Source organism: Salvelinus alpinus, chromosome 10 (genome assembly GCF_045679555.1).
Source record: "Salvelinus alpinus chromosome 10, SLU_Salpinus.1, whole genome shotgun sequence".
Lineage (NCBI taxonomy): Eukaryota > Metazoa > Chordata > Actinopteri > Salmoniformes > Salmonidae > Salvelinus > Salvelinus alpinus.
Window position 1 is genome coordinate 49,210,380 of NC_092095.1, and position 14,400 is coordinate 49,224,779.

Consider the following 14,400-nt stretch of genomic DNA (forward strand, 5'->3'; position numbering starts at 1 on the left):
TGTGATGTGCACTGTCACTAATAATGCGAATTCTCATGGAAGTTTTTGTATGCTATTATTATAGATAACATGCATGATGCAGAAGATGAACAGAAGTCTGCTCTATTCATCTAGTGATTTAACCCAAATAACATATGATTCTTTGATATTGTATAACTGAGCATTAGGTAGGCTACCACTTTCCTTTTGTGGTTTTAACTTTATAACCCACCCACATGAACCATTTTGTTGCAAAGGCTTAACAATACGGGCTTGTTGAAATATATGTATAACAGATGGGAATTAATTAATCATTATTTGCTAATGTTCAGGGCTATATGCAGTTGAACATGTATCCATGAAAAACAATAATCACGCAAAGAAACTCCATACAAAGGTACCAAATACTCAAATACGATCGTAGGCTGTATACCTGCTCAACGTCACTATGTCCACTAAGATACTGGCTACTGGTTAATGAAACTCATCTGGTCAGCTTGTTCATTACATGCTCACCTGTTTAGCCTGCCCGACCAATATCAACCTCTGAAATATGGGCTAGGCTACTGCCGGAGGAAGACCTTACGTCCAACACTAGATCGACCATAAACGACCAACCATCATTACAGTTTATCCACAGTCGACTTTTTTTATAGAGGTAATCCAATATTGACAACTCCGTTGCTGCCTTAGCAAATACGAATTGTGTCTTAATGATAGAGAATATGGAGTAAACATACTCAGACAGAAATAGATCTGTTCCTTCCATACATGTTTTCAGTGGCTTGCAGAGGTGACACCACAGGTTAAAGAAAATGGTATGGCAAAATGAATTTGTGTTTTTTCTGGGGCATGGAGTTTTTCCTGGTCTTATGACCTGGTCAGGTAAAACTCTGTGTACTATTCGTAGGCTATGACAAAATGTTATTGCTATAGATCGCGTCCCTTATCATCTGTGCTATGACTATAGGGCTGGGTTTTTTCTTGTCGGGTCATGTGAATTGGAAACACTCCTGACCTAAGGTGGATCAAACCCGTTCGAACGACCACAAGCCTTGTCACGAGCCAGAGACAACGATTACATTGGACAACAAAGGCCAGTGCCACTAAATCTCACAACAAAATGTGGAAAAAGTCCAGAGGTGTGAACACTTTCTGAATGCACTACATTCTGTAGTTTACTATAGCAGGGCTGTGTTATGCAAAACATTTGTCAATGTCTTTAAATATTAATTTCACTCTATACACACACACACAATGTTAATCAGTAGACTTTGAAAAATAAATATTTGAAATAAATAAAAAATTCATTTTATGTCATAAAACCTTTTATTTGTTCATCTGATTACAAAGCTCTTCTGCAATTATTAATTATGTAAGCTTTGTGTAAAGCATGGTTACATGTAACACTATACAGTCGTGGCCAAAACGTTTGAGAATGAAACAAATATTAATTTCCACAAAGTTTGCTGCTTTTGATTTGTGTCTTTAGATATTTTTGGCAGATGTTACTATGGAATGCTGAAGTATAATTACAAGCATTTCATAAGTGTCAAAGGCTTTTATTGACAATTTCATGAAGTTGATGCAAAGAGTCAATATTTGCAGTGTTGACCCTTCTTTTTCAAGACCTCTGCAATCCGCCCTGGCATGCTGTCAATTAACTTCTGGGCCACATCCTGACTGATGGCAGCCCATTCTTGCATAATCAATGCTTTGAGTTTGTCAGAATTTGTGGGGTTTTGTTTGTCCACCCGCCTCTTGAGGATTGACCACAAGTTCTCAATGGGATTAAGGTCTGGGGAGTTTCCTGGCCATGGACACAAAATATCGATATTTTGTTCCCCGAGCCACTTAGTTATCAATTATACCTTATGGCAAGGTGCTCCATCATGCTGGAAAAGGCATTGTTCGTCACCAAACTGTTCCTGGATGGTTGGGAGAAGTTGCTCTCGGAGGATGTGTTGGTACCATTCTTTATTCATGGCTGTGTTCTTAGGCAAAATTGTGAGTGAGCCCACTCCCTTGGCTGAGAAGCAACCCCACACATGAATGGTCTCAGGATGCTTTACTTTTGGCATGACACAGGTCTGATGGTAGCGCTCACCTTGTCTTCTCCGGACAAGCTTTTTTTCCGGATGCCCCAAACAATCAGAAAGGAGATTCATCAGAGAAAATGACTTTACCCCAGTCCTCAGCAGTCCAATCCCTGTACCTTTTGCAGAATATCAGTCTGTCCCTGATGTTTTTCCTGGAGAGAAGTGGCTTCTTTGCTGCCCTTCTTGACACCAGGCCATCCTCCAAAAGTCTTCGCCTCACTGTGCGTGCAGATGCACTCACACCTGCCTGCTGCCATTCCTGAGCAAGCTCTGTACTGGTGGTGCCCCGATCAACTGTAGGATCCCGTCCTGGCGCTTGATGGACTTTCTTGGAGGCCCTGAAGCATTCTTCACAACATTTGAACCGCTCTCCTTGAAGTTCTTGATGATCCGATAAATGGTTGATTTAGGTGCAATCTTACTGGCAGCAATATCCTTGCCTGTGAAGCCCTTTTTGTGCAAAGCAATGATGACGGGATGTGTTTCCTTGCAGGTAACCATGGTTGACAGAGTAGAACAATGATTCCAGGCACCACCCTCCTTTGAAGCTTCCAGTCTGTTATTCGAACTCAATCAGCATGACAGAGTGATCTCCAGCCTTGTCTTCGTCAACACTCACGCATGTGTTAACGAGAAAATCACTGACATGATGTCAGCTGGTCCTTTTGTGGCAGGGCTGAAATGCAGTGGAAATGTTTTTGGGGATTCAGTTCATTTGCAAGGCAAATAGGGACTTTGCAATTAATTGCAATTCATCTGATCACCCTTCATAACATGCTGGAGTATTTGCAAATTGCCATCATACAAACTGAGGCAGCAGACTTTGGGAAAATGTATATTTGTGTCATTCTCAAAACTTTTGGCCAAGACTGTACACTTTGTAACAAGGCAGGGAGGGTTACATTGAACACAATTCTTTATGTGTAAGTCATAAAACAAATATGCTTGTGTTGTTGTCTTGGTCTCTATCTGGCCCACCAGAGATTGGTTCCCTGGTGCTCACTGTAGGAACTGATTGCCTTTAGAATTCATATATTCAATCATTAAATCAGCTACTTTCAACATTTTCATTGAAAATAATATCCCCCATTTCTATAGCACTCTATTCTAACCAAACCTGCATTACCAGTTCATAACAGTAGGTGTCACTATGCACTCGCTAGTTGAAAAGACCGATGTCATGATGGCTGCTTGTCTCTGTATTTGTGAAAGTTATGGTGGTGCTAGAAACCATCAATTCTATATTTCTGCATTTGCCATACATCTGTTGAGGTTGGACAAATGTGTTCATATTGTCTGTGTAGACTGCTCTGTGGCAGAATTTGTAGGTTTTGTACTTTGAACAAAAACATTTGTTTGTATTTACCAGCAGTGGAAATCAAATAATATGCCAACGAACAATACTGGTTAGCTGCTGGCTGCATGATTGCATAAAACTAGCTAGCTAATGTTAGCTACCTAGCTATTTAGCTAGCCTACTCTAAAAACGTTAGTAGTTTTGTTAGCTAGCTATAGATTGGATCATTCTAGATAGTTTTAGAGGACAACTCAGCTGCTTTTTTAAACTGCTTTTATTAACACATACCTTGTTTTTCATGAAAATGTGTGTTCACTCTATCATGCGGCAGGAAACCAGGCAGACAGGAGAGGAGAGTTTCCACTAGATAACACATTCACAAAGTCAGATTCCACAGATCAGAGAGGAGCGTGAACAAAGAAAGAAACCAAGTCAAATCAAATCAAATTTTATTGGTCACATCCATATATTTAGCAGATGTTATTGCAGGTGTAGAGAAACGCTTGTGTTCCTAGCTCCAGTAGTGCAGTAATATTTAATAATGCACAACAATACACACAGATCTAAAAGTGGAATTAAGAAATATATAAATAATAGGATGAGCAATGTCGGAGTCCGGAGTATAAATATATACGTATACAGTACCAGTCAAAAGATTGGACACACCTACTCATTCAAGCGTTTTTCTTTATTTGTACTATTTTCTACATTGTAGAAACCAAAAAAGTGTTAAACAAATCAAAATATATTTTAGATTTTAGATTCTTCAAGGTAGCCACCCTTTGCCTTGATGACAGCTTTAAACAATCTTGGCATTCTCTCAACCAGCTTCACGAGGAATGCTTTTCCAACAGTCTTGAAGGAGTTCCCACATATGCTAAGCACTTGTTGGCTGCTTTTCCTTCAGTATGTGGTCCAACTCATTCTAAACCATCTCAATTGGGTTGAGGTCGGGTGATTGTGGAGGCCAGGTCATCTGATGCAGCACTCCATCACTCTCCTTCTTGGTCAAATAGCCCTTACACAGCCTGGAGGTGTGTTTTGGGTCATTGTCCTGTTAAAAAACAAATGATAGTCACACTAAGCGCAAACCAGATGGGATGGCGTATTGCTGCAGAATGCTGTGGTAGCCATGCTGGTTAAGTGTGCCTTAAATTCTAAATAAATCACTGACAGTGTCACCAGCAAAGCACCCCCACACCATCATACCTCCGGAGATCATCCGTTCACCTACTCTGTGTCTCAGAAAGAGTAGGTGAAAAATCTCAACAACAAAAAAAATCTCAAATTTGGACTCATCAGACCAAAGAACAGATTTCCACCGGTCTAAAGTCCAAAGCTTGTGTTTCTTGGCCCAAGCAAGTCTCTTCTTCTTATTGGTGTCCTTTAGCAGCAATTCGACCATTAAGGCCTGATTCCCACAGTCTCCTCTGAACAGTTGATGTTGACATGTGTCTGTTACTTGAACTCTGTGAAGCATTTCTTTGGGCTGCAATCTGATGTGCAGTTAACTCGAATGAATTTATCTTCTGCAGCAGATGTAACTCTGGTTCTTCCTTTCCTGTGGCGGTCCTCATGAGAGCCAGTTTCATCATAGCGCTTGATGGTTTTTGCCATTGCATTTGAAAGAAACTTTAAAAGTTATTGACATTTTCCATATTGACTGACCTTCATGTCTTAAAGTAATGCTGGACTGTCGTTTCCCTTTGCTTATTTGAGCTGTTCTTGCCATAATATGGACTTAGTCTTTTACCAAATAGGGCTATCTTCTGAATACCTTGTCACAGCACAACTGATTAGCAAAAACGCATTAAGAAGGAAAGAAATTCCACAAATGTACTTTTAACAAGACACACCTGTTAATTGAAATGCATTCCAGGTGACTACCTCATGAAGCTGCTTGAGAGTGCAAAGCTGTCATCAAGGCAACGGTTGGCTACTTTGAGGAATCACAAATAAATTAAATGTATTTTGATCTGTTTAACACTTTTTTGGTTACTACATGATGCCATATGTGTTATTTCAAAGTTTCCATGTCGTCACTATTATTCTACAATATACAAAATAGTAATAATAAAGAAAAACCCTGAAATGAGTAGGTGTGTCCACACTTTTGACTGGTACTGTATGTGATGGGATGTACAGACAATATAGACATCATGGACAGTACGTGGATAGATTATTTTGTATATCTGAAGGATAGAATAATGTATATATACAGCAATAGTTGAATAAGATGGCATTGACTAGAATACAGTATATACTGTACATATGACATTAATTAAACAGTGCAGAGTGCAGAGAGTCAGTGCTATCAGGATGCTTGGGATGTCTCAACACTAACTTTACCCCATTGAAGTTGACATTTTAAATGGTTAAGGTAAGGGTTATGGTTAGGGTTAGGGTTTAGAGTAGAGATGTCCCAAGGAACCCGGATAGCACTAACCGAGTGCCGAGTCAAACAACGAGGTGCTGGTGCAACCAAACTGGTTGTTGAGAGGCGTGGTTGATAAGGCTCTGTGGGCTGTAGCTAGGAAACCACTGTGACTGATAAGTGAATCCACCAGTCGCAGTGAGCGTGGGGGTTACCGTGTGAATTCCCAGTAACAGGGTTGTATTCACTAGACAAAACAAAGGCAAACAGGCTAAAGTTGGGGGAGATACTATGTCAACTTGTCCAATAAGAAACGCCTGCTTTCTTTTCCATTGCATTTTTCCCCCCAATCACATAAACTAATGAATATGTCTGGTAAACGTGTTTGGTGCTGCCTCTTTAAAAGTGGTTTGGCGGTGCAGAACCAGATTGAAAAGAACTGGGGCAAATGCTGTCTCGCCACAAGTTTTCTGGCAGCCTTGGTGGCTGTGGTACATTACCTAATTCACTGTACAGTTACGGTGCATTTTGAGCCTCCACATTTTCAAGTGTGTAACAGCAAGTACCTCATGCCACACATTGGCAGCACTATCTATGCATCTCCTTCATGGTTAAGTGGACGGAAGCGTTTTGTGCTTATCATCCCGACAGACTAGTTGGCCCAATCCAATGTAGCTGAACCAATGGAATGTCACAGCTCAGAATCTTGTAAATGGGACCCTATTCCCTACACAGTGCACTACTTTTGACCAGGGCCCATGTATGGAATAGGGTGCCATTTGGGACGAAAGCACAGTAATAACTTTTCTTCCAAGGACTCAGATATGAATTGAGGCACCGTATCCTCCAGAGAAATAGCAGTGGAGATTTTAGCCTATTAAATATTACTGTACCGCCTCTCTCCCCGATGAGGGTTGAAGCAAAGCCTGGCTATAGGCCTATGTGTGTCTAAACTAGGAGGAATTCAAGGATCTTTCCTCTACAAAGGTTAAATGGTTAAATTAAAAGGCTTTTTCTGATATGCTGAGAGGTGACACTTTAAAACGAATCACAGAATGAATGTTTGTCTTGGAGGTCAGTTCCTGAATATTTGAATGTAAGGTGGTATAGGACAATTGAACATTTGGCAAAGTGTGTAAAGTAACTAAGATAGCTATATATAGTATATTATATATTAGTATATTAATATATATTAGTATATATTAGTATATTTGTATACTAATTTGTATATTAGTAATATACTCTTACTTCTAAAAAACAAGTTGTGACATACATTTACATTATACCATTACTGCTACACGTTTAACCCTCAAGCTACTAACATATTTTGCATACATCGATTACCAACTGGGGTCATTTTGACCCCAATAACAAACTTTTGGAAAAAGAAACAATCATCACAAAGTATCAACTTATTTCTTATCAAAACATCGTTACACATGTAATTAATGTTATCTGAAGAAAAAAAATGACCAAAACATACTGTTATTTTAGCAAAATTACATTTAATTAGCATATTTTTTTGAAAATGTGCAGCTGTTTTCCAATGTACAATACACAATAGTACTAAAAAAAAACATGTTTACCATCATTTGATTAAATTATCATTTCGTTTTCAGAATTGTGAAGTAAATATTTATTTTGTTGTATTTATGTGGTATCAACGACTGCCATTTAAAGTGGCAGTTGACCAACATTTAAAATAATCATAATTCTACTGACAAAAAGTGATTCAATTCAGTTAAAAAAGTGGTCCTGGGAGACATTGACCAAAATATGGCTTCGTTTTTTAAGTGTAATTTACCCCACAGTCAGCATTAGCATTGCTGTTATTGAAACAATGGTGGTACAGCCTATGACAGGATGTTTCAAAAAGCATACCCAAATCCTCAAATTCACTTCAAACCGAATGGTATAGCTTATCATACATAGTAAGTTACACATATAGAATATTGGAGGATATTATAGGAATTCTGGTGTTTATAGAATATTTTCAGTATAATCTTTTTTTTTCTGATAATACACACCAACACAGCATAAATGCTGCTTTTCAACTGTAACACCAGTGTGACACCATTATGTTATACTAGGGACATTGTTGTTTCCATAGCTAGGGCTGACAGTAAGGACTTGTGAAGAGCAGAATCAACAACCTCTGCATAATCAAAACAGTTGCTTTGTGAGAAAGTGTTAAAGGTTACAGTTAGCCATTGTTATGTAAATGCAGGCTGAAAAGTACCAGTGGCCTGGCTTTGGTCCCAGGTAAGAGCAGGTCTGCCGGAGCCATGGCCCACACTCCTAGAGAAAAAGGTTCTGGATAGAACCAAAAATGGTTCTATGTTTGCTTCATATATGGCAGCCCTTACGGTTCTATATAAAACAGAAATTGGTTCCATATAGACCCCTATATAGAACCATATATGGAACCCTATATGGAACCCAACGGTTCTATATGGAACCAGTTTTGGTTCGGTGAAGAAGAACCCCTGGAGTTCTGATCAAAGAACCCTACAAAAAGGTTAGGGGTGACATATATGAAGAAAGCAATAGAACCCTTTTCTTTGTTTTTTTAAGAGTGCAGTGAGACACGGGTGCTGGCCAGCATAAATGGAAACAGAAATGTTTTTGCCTTTTGGGTAAAACACTGGCGTAAAACCTGTGTGAAAATGCACCCCCTATGTGTATATTCATGGGTAGTTGGTTTCTGTATTACAGTTTTACCAAGTAAGCATGCCACTGACATAGCCTTTTGAGCTGTATTGACTGCAATTAAGCATATATCTAAGGTCATTTAGATTTTGTACATGGTCAATCAATCAATCAATAAATATAATTTATTTATGAAGCCCTTTTTACATCAGCAGATGTCACAAAGTGCTACACAGAAACCCAGCCTAAAACCCCAACAGCAAGCAATGCACATGTAGAAGCATGGTGGCTAGGAAAAACTCCTTAGAAAGGCAGGAACTTAGGAAGAAACCTAGAGAGGAACCAGGCTCTGAGGGGTGGCCAGTCCTCTTCTGGTTGTGCCGGGTGGAGATAGTACATGGCCATTAAGGCCAGCTTGTTCTTCAAGATGTTCAAACGTTCATAGATGCTTCACTCATTCTGGAGATCTGGTCATACTTAGTTATACAGTTATATTCATAGGTGAGTACATTAAGGTTCTCCATCTCTGAAGGTGATCTGTCCATCTGGTCAAAATCATCCTCTGATGACATAATCCGTCTTTTGGATGGGACGTTAAACGGATGTCCTGACTTTCTGTGGTCACCAAAAAATCTCATGGCTCTCATGGAAAGAGTAGGCTTGTTAACGGCAGGTGGCCTAGTGGTTAGAGCATTGGACCAGTAACCGAAAGGTTGCAAGATCGAATCCCTGAGCTGACAAGGTAAAAATCTGTCGTTCTGCCCCTGAACAAGGCAGTTAACCCACTATTCCAAGGCCGTCATTGAAAATATGAATTTGTTCTTTACTTACTTGCCTAGTTGAATAAATATTTAAAAAATTTAATTAAATAAAAACACCGGTGTCCTGGCTAAATTCCCAAGCTGGCCCTCACGCCATCATGGCCACCTAAACATCCCCAGCTTCCAATTGGCTCATTCAAATAAAGGTCCTACTTATAAAATTACTATAGGCAGAATTGGGTGGTTTTGGCTGGGGTCTAAATTACCCTAAAGGACTTGAATTTAAAAAAATAAATAAAATTGATACGGAAACACTAAGCAATGATTTAGATTTGTTTACAACAAGTTGAATGACAAAATCATGAACATGTGGAACAATTGAATAAACCACCTTTGGGCTATGATCACAAATATGCCTCTGGGGTCAAAAAGACCCTAGACGGTAGCTTGAGGGTTAAATACTTGTTTGATGCAATTGTAGGACAGTACAATACTGTTATTGTGTGACCTTATGCCCTTATGATGCTATGACTTTGTGGTGCGATGACCTTATGGTGCTATGACCTTATGGTGCTATGTTTATGTCTTTATGACCTTATGACCTATTCTCAAACAGTACTTCAGACTTTACACTGTCTAGACTCCTCTAGCAGGTGTCGTCGTCGATCTGATTTTGGTTAATATTTAGCACCAAAAAAGAAGAAGAAGTAATCACAGTTATAGAAGTGTAAAAGAGGGTAAACATTGATGATGTCGTGTTTCAGCCCATTTCTAATTATCCTCCAAGTGGGTCGCTTTGTTCCCCCGTCAGACTGTAATAAATCATCACTGCATCACAATAACATTCTCGTGCTTAATAGCAACATCCTGTGTGTGTGTGTGTGTGTGTGTGTGGTGTGTGTGTGGTGTGGTGTGTGTTGTGTGGTGTGTGTGTGTGTGTGTGCGTGCGTGCATGTGGGTGTGTGTTGTTCTGGATTTCATGTATGTATGTGGGCTATCTACACTGAAGAAACACAAAATATAATTCCATGGAATTGTACTTCTTTATATGAAAAGTCATTCCTGACAGACCCCTTAAAAGTCTGTACTCTGCTTCTGCATGGGCACACATCCTCCTGAGTGCCCAGGGTGAAATAGAAGGAAAAAGAAGAGAGGGAGAGTGAGAGAGAGGGATATAGACAGAGAGAGAGAGAGAGAGAGAGAGAGAGAGAGAGAGAGAGAGAGAATGCGAGAGAGAGAGAGAGAGCGAGAGAAAGAAAGAGAGAGAGAGAGAAAGACAATGTGAGAGAGAGAGAGAGAGAGAGAGAGAGAGAGAGAGAGAGAGAGAGAGAGAAAGAGAGAGAGAGAAAGAGAATGCGAGAGAGAGAAAGAAAGAGAATGCGAGAGAGAGAGAGAGAAAGAGAGAGAGAGAGCGAGCAGTAAGCTTGGGTTGCATCAGGTTGCAATGAATTAAGCCCACTTCTGTCTCAAAGAGGCTGTTAGCCTTTTGTAACACTATAATGCACATTTGCTCTGCAATGCACCATCCCTGAATCCACAGTTATAAAAGGGGATATAGAGCATATTTCATTTGTCCTTTGTTTGAAAATGGATGACAACCATCTCACTAGGAGAAGTTGATCCTGTATCCTCCTTGTCCTTGAAATGGTAATTAGCCTACTTAAATGTGTTGAGATAATGGACTCTGAAATCTAGATATTCACAACAACACCCAGATCAGTATTCCATTTATGTCATCAATCACCAGGATTCTTCTTAATTTGCTGCTAAGTGGTCTTTATCATTAGTGCCTCTCTCTCTCTCCTTCGCTGCATTAATAAAATACAATTCATTTTCCACGACTTGACCTTATGGCACCAGCTTCAAGGTGCAGAGTGCCGAGCACCGCCACCCAATTAAGCAGGGAGAACTTACTGCTCAAATGATGTCCATGCAGATTATATCAAATGATTGAAACTGGAATTTAATATTGATCAGATCAAAAGCAAAGAGAAAGGTTGTGCTTTAATGCCTTTTAATGCCATTTTCTAGATTTCTAGTTCAAGTTCAGGTTTCGTTGAGACATTTAAACGTGTTTCGAACATATTCATAGACATCTTTTGCTTAAGAGCACTTCGCTTTTACAGCCTTATTCCCAAGTTTGTTTATCCACGATTTTATCAAAAACCATATGTTTGTCCTATTGATGCCATTTTCATCTGTGATCTGTAATCTGCTTTGATCAGTCCTGTATATTGGTACATTGTAACGGCTGTTGGAAGGAGAGGACCAAGGTGCAGCGTGGTACGGGTCCATATTATTTAAATGAACACTGAAATAACAAAAATAACAAAGAATAACGACCGAAACATTTCTGGCTGGTGCAGACACACAACAGGAAACAACAACCCACGAAACACAGGTGGGATGAGGCTACCTAAGTATGGTTCTCAATCAGAGACAACGATAGACAGCTGCCTCTGATTGGGAACCATACCAGGCCAAACACATAGAAATAGAAAACATAGAAAAAACACCTAGAATGCCCACCCCAACTCACGCCCTGACCAAACCAAAATAGAGACATAAAAAAAGTAACTAAGGTCAGGGCGTGACAGTACCCCCCCTCCAAAGGTGCGGACTCCGGCCGCAAAACCTAAACCCATAGGGGAGGGTCTGGGTGGGCATCTATCCGCGGTGGAGGCTCTGGCTTGGGACGTGGACCCCACTCCACCTTAATCTTGGCCCACTTAGGTGGCGCCTCTGGAGCGGCAACCCTCGCCGCCGAACCTGGACTGAGGACCCTTGCAGCGGGCCGCTTCTGGCAGCGACTCCGGACAGGAGGGCGACTCTGGCAGCTCCGGACAGGAGGGAGACTCTGGCAGCTCCGGACAGGAGGGAGACTCTGGCAGCTCCGGACAGGAGGGAGACTCTGGCAGCTCCGGACAGGAGGGAGACTCTGGCTGCTCTGGACTAGAGAGTGTCGCTGGAGGCTCCGGACTAGAGGGCGTCGCTGGAGGCTCCGGACTAGAGGGCGTCGCTGGAGGCCTCGTGCCATAACTCCTCACTGGAGGTTTCGTGCCATGGATCATCACTGGAGGCTTCGTGCCATGGATCATCACTGGAGGCTTCGTGCCATGGATCATCACTGGAGGCTTCTTACCATGGATCATCACTGGAGGCTTCGTGCCATGGATCATCACTGGATGCTTTGTGCCATGGATCATCACTGGAGGCTTCGTGCCATGGATCATCACTGGAGGCTTCGTGCCATGGATCATCACTGGAGGCTTCGTGCCATGGATCACCACTGGAGGCATAAAAAAGGAACTAAGGTCAGGGCGTGACATACATTTGTACTGTAAAGTCAGTTCAAATCAAATTTTATTGGTCGCATGCGCCGAATACAACAGGTGTAGACTTTACAGTGAAATGCTTACTTACGAGCCCATTCCCATCAATGCAGAGTTAAAAAGTAAGACAAATATTTGCTAAATAAAAAAGGAAAGAGTAACACAATAAAAACAAAAACAAGGCTATATACATACAAGGAGAACCAGTACCGAGTTAATGTGCAGGGGTACGAGGAAGTTGAGGTGATTGAGGTAATACAGTATGCACATGTGGGTAGTTGTAAAAGTGACTAGGCCATCAGGATAGGTAATAAACAGTGTGTGTGTGTGTGTGTGTGTGCGTGTGCGTGACATCAATATGTGTGTGTGTGTGTGTTTTGTGTGAGCGTATGTAGTGTGTGTGTGTTGGAGTGCCAGTATAGTATGTATGAGTGTATGGGTAGAGTCTAGTGAGTGTGCATAGAGCCAGTGCAAGGGAGTCAGTGCAAAACAATTAAGATAAATAAATAATGAAGGGTGTCCATGCATATAAATTGTCTCGGGGTTCCATTTGATTAACTGTTTAGCAGTCTTACGGCTTGGGGGTAGAAGCCGTTCAGGTGCCTTTTGGTCCCAGACTTGGCACTCCAGTACTGCTTACCGTGCGGTAGAAGATAGACAATCTATGACTGGAGTAAGGCCTGGACTAAGGCCTTTTTAGGGCCTTCCTCTGAAAGCGTCTGGTATAGAGGTCCTGGATGGCAGGGAGTTCGGTCCCAGTGATGTACTGGGCCATACACACTACCCTCTGTAGCGCCTTGTGGTCGGTTGCCGAGCAGCTGCCATACCAAGTGGTGATGCAGCCAATCAAGATGCTCTCGATGGTGCAGCTGTAGAACGTTTCGAGGATCTGAGGGCCAATGCCAAATATTTTCAGCCTTCTGAGGGGGGAGAGGCATTGTCATGCCCTCTTCACGACTGTGTTGGTGTGTTTGGACCATGATAGGTCCTTAGTGATGTGGACACTGAGGAACTTGAAGCTCTCGACACGCTCCACTACAAAATGGCAAAATGGTTGAGTGGCTAATCTGTTTGATTGTTTAAACATAACTCAACATCAATATCCTTTTGTCTGTACCAGCCATCTACTGTATCTTCTCTGTTTTATATCAATAATTTAGTACTTCGATACAATGGCATTTCTTCATGTTTTTCAAATGACTGAGTTGACCTTTCACAGTTAACTGGTCAAGCAATACATCCAATTGATATTATCAAAAACAAACAGTAGTACGCATGTTTTATTAAGTGGAGAACCACATTTTCTGTATGGAAGCTGTGTGGCTGTTTGTTTGTGACTAAAACACAGTTAGTGCACAGTTGGGAGCTGCACGACAAATAGACACAGGCCTCATGAAGCATGACAGTCACAAAAGTCAATGATTTAGTTCAAAGACTTTGCACTGTCTGTGGTAATCCAACTGTATTACAACCTCCTTTCACAACTCAATACTCCGTGGAGATTAGAGTTGTATCTTCGCCTAGCTGCGTAATGTCACCTCTAGTGACATAATATGTCAGATTGGTTGACACTTAACTTCAGTGATTAAATGTTGCTATTTCCACATATTCTAATGAGACCATGTATGCAGCTATATGGTTTCATTGCATTTTCCAAACCATACGTTTGTGTGTGTTCTATTTTGCCCTGAGGTGGTTTGTGATGGCAGCACATGGCTCGTATAGACAGTCAGACAACGCCAATGGCAAACAAACAAGCGGAAAGATGTGGCGCCAATATGCTGGAATGGTTGTCTGTTTCTGCCTCTCGGCCACCTGTGAGCTTTGTGGGCATGTCAGTTTACAGACTGAGGCTGGTCGGTAGCCATCTGACGATGCTGGCTCATGCCTGCAGGCAGTGAGAGTCTGT

The 14,400-nt window shown here is 41.2% G+C and overlaps 1 protein-coding gene across 1 annotated transcript in view; it reads left to right on the top strand.

Annotated features, from left to right (window-relative positions):
• LOC139532141 (low-density lipoprotein receptor-related protein 1B-like) overlaps window positions 1-14,400 on the top strand; it is a 208,340-nt gene that overhangs the window by 462 nt on the left and 193,478 nt on the right. The gene's annotated exons all lie outside the window — the stretch shown is intronic.